Genomic DNA, 3,640 nt, shown 5'->3' with positions numbered 1-3,640 from the left:
CTCGAATGTTTTCGAATTTTCTAGAATGTTCTTGAACAAACACGTCATATTTCCCGGAAAGATTGCGTCACATACACCTTCGTTCCTCATCCGAAACGGTTCGACTTTGCGGCCGCAAAAATGTACTTCTTTTTTGTCTTAAAAAAAGCTATGTTTCTCCTAATTTCAGACCCCTCTGACTTTTGTTCACAAAATTAAAAATAAAAAAACGTTTTCCCCGGTTGTTCTCGGATAATTTGAGGTTATGTGAAGAAAATCTAGATTCAAAAGCTGTTCATTTTTCTATTCCCTGCAACATTTTCGCCTAAATTAATAGTTTTGCTACAAACTGCAAAATACCACTTTCCACAACTTTCAACCACCGAGATTTCCCCGCGGAAAATTTCATTTTTAACTGTTTTCTCCCGATTTCGAATCACTTTACCGAGGGGATAATACATGAGCAAAATGTTGTACGAAAGACTACCAGTTGCCAAGGACTACCACAGACTACCATAGGACTACCAGTGACTACAAGAGACTACCCCATGAATACCAGAGACCACCAATGAATACCAGAGACTACCACATGAATACCAGTGACTACTCCAGACTACCACACAGGTGGCAGCGAGATAAGGAGTTGTATCTGGACTGCGACCGATGTTGGGCAAGTTCCTTTAATTCTAGATCTAGATCCAGATCAAAGATCCGCACCTAGATCTAGATCCTTTATAGATCATCCATAGGTAAATCTGATTTACATGGGTGGATTTGATTCATTATTCGGAAAATGCTTAGGTACTTTCTCATTCTGTGTAACCCCTTCAGGTTTTACTTTTATCTATGCAATATTCGCAAAACAGCAAGAAAAATGATGCGAAAAAGTCCTTCTTTGAAAATTACAATAACCGCCTACATCTGAATTACTACTTAAGGCAAAGTGGTGTGCTTACCTACATAACAATAACGTGTTTTTCGGATAATTCGGGTAGACCTGGCGGCGGCATGCCCATGAATCAGTTGTACAGGGTGAGTCGAGGGATGAGTCAACGATTGCGCGGAGTAACTTAATGCCTTGAAGATAAGACTTTTTGATAGAGCCTTTTGTATTATGATATGGTTGAATATTCTCCACATTTTAAAAATATTTGGAATTATACAGGGTGCGCCCACAAAGTAGGGCGCCCAAATGGTACATTTTTTTTAAATAGAACCCCCTGTATTTGAATGCATTTTTGAACTCTACGTGTAATTGTGCGTCTTTTTTATTATATGGTTAATATCCGAAAAACTAGTAGTTTTAAAGATAATTCGATTTGTAAGAAAAATTGGGCATTTGCAAGCGTCAGTATATTGTCAAAATTATTACTTAAATTTTGATTCCAGGTTTTATATCTTTTATCCTGAGTTAAGTAAAAGTCAAATAAATACATCTACTATAAAACATTAAAAAAATAGCTTACAGGGTGTTTTTTCTAGCTCCAAAGTTACAAAACTTCATATTAAAAAATCTCACTTTTTTTAAATGGAACACCCTGTATATTTCGCTCCTCCAAAAACCTTTAACTCTTGGTAATAATGTCCTATACCTATCTCTGATAGTTTTCGAAATATCTTGGTATTCCTGGGTTTTATATTCTAATCTTAAATAAGTTATATGTAATTTACATAATAGTGAGGTGGCCATGCAAAAAAAAAGGCAATTTTTATCTGCCTCGTTCAAAGCTAAAATCATATTTATTAATTTATTTTTCTAATAATTCGTTTAAGTCTATAAAAACTAGAGAATAAATTTGATAGTAAAAACATAAACAAATATGTTGGTTTTTCTACTTTTTATATTTTAATCTGAAATAAGTTCTAATTTACATAATAACGAGGTGAATTATGAAAAAAAAATGAAACTAATATCACTGACTGGATGACATTAGGAGTTAAATTAAATTTGCTTTATAGTCAATGTTTTTACTTATTCTCCAGTTTTTGGACTTAAAATAGTTTAAAAAATAAATTAATCGATATGATTTTCGTTTTGGACGAGAGAGATAAAAGTTGCATTTTTTTTTGCATGTCCACCTCACTATTATGTAAATTACATATAACGTATTTAAGATTAGACTATAAAACCCACGAAAATTCAGATATTTCGAAAACTATCAGAGATAGGTATAGGGACATTATTATCAAAAATTGAAGGTTTTTGGAGGATCTAAATGATGATGATCTAAATGATGATGACAAATATACAGGGCGTTCCAGTTAAAAAAGTGAGATTTTTTAATATGAAGTTTTGCAACTTTGGACCTACCAAGAAAAACACCCTGTAAGCTATATTTTTTATGTTTCATAGTAGATGTATTCATTTGACTTTAACTTAACTCGTGATAAAAGATATAATACCTGGAATCAAAATTTAAGTAATAATTTTGACAATATACTGACGCTTGCAAATACCCAATTTTTCTTAAAAATCGAATTATCTTTAAAACTACTAGCTTTTCGGATATTAATCATATAATAAAAAAGACATCAATTACACGTAGAATTGAAAAATGCATTCAAATACAGGGGGTTCTATTTAAAAAATGTACCATTTGGACGCCCTACTGCGTGGGCGCACCCGATATAATTCCAAATATTTTTAAAATGTGGAGAATATTCAACCATATCATAATACAAAAGCACTCTATCGAAAAATCTAATCTTCAAGGCATTAAGTTACTCCGCGCAATCGTTGACTCACCCTGTAATGTAAACAATTACCGATACTACCCCCTAAGCTAAACTACCCGTTGTGCTAATGACTATTCCCACTAAATCCCAAAAACTTGAATGGAACACAGTATTTTATTCTTTAAATATAGACAACGATTTACTCCTCCAATGTTAAAAACATTTTTGCGCGATCGGTCATTTCTGACTATTTACCATGGGTGTTTCCATGACAGTAGGTAGAATTTACCAGTTGCTATGATTACGACGACGTCAAAATTACTTACCGATCTAAAAACAGAACAGCAAAAATACTTACCGACGCCTTTTTAAAAATCAACAGTCTTACATTACATTTAATCTTTAATTATTGTTAGGTACAGTCTCTTGTAAAAGTAATGTCCCTCGGATACCTACCACTGTAGCATAGGCAACCAACACCCCAGCCGCCTAGTCCAAGTTGGATTTGCGGGTGTGCGAGGTAGGTATCTAATGCGGTTCATTTTCAGCAGATATTCCCATTTAGCCAAACTAAATACTAGTTAGTAGAATAAAAGTGAATGCCATCGATTTATTAGCTCAAAGGATCTGCGCTGCACATCCTTGGCTTGGTGCAGTAAACATTTTTACATTTCTTACAATTGGTTTGGTGCGTTTTAAATTTGCAAATAGTTTAGCTAGAGACTATTAAGACAAAATAATGGCTTTTCACTTTTTAATTTTTTGAGTAGGTTTTCTTCTAACGAAATAAAGGTGATATTCTTGTCCTTTAATGACATTGAAATTCCAGTGTCATTAATAATTACTTGCGAGTAGGTCTCCTCATGGAATGCGATTAATTGCCCTACAAGTGCACTGTGCAACAATACCTTTCTTTTGTAAGTAGCATCAGAAATTAAATGATATGCATTTGTGATACTTGGTCGTGGTTGATTTAATATCGAAT

Source organism: Photinus pyralis, unplaced genomic scaffold, assembly GCF_008802855.1.
Source record: "Photinus pyralis isolate 1611_PpyrPB1 unplaced genomic scaffold, Ppyr1.3 Ppyr1.4_LG8, whole genome shotgun sequence".
NCBI classification, from domain to species: domain Eukaryota; kingdom Metazoa; phylum Arthropoda; class Insecta; order Coleoptera; family Lampyridae; genus Photinus; species Photinus pyralis.
Note: the sequence above shows the minus strand (reverse complement) of the source record.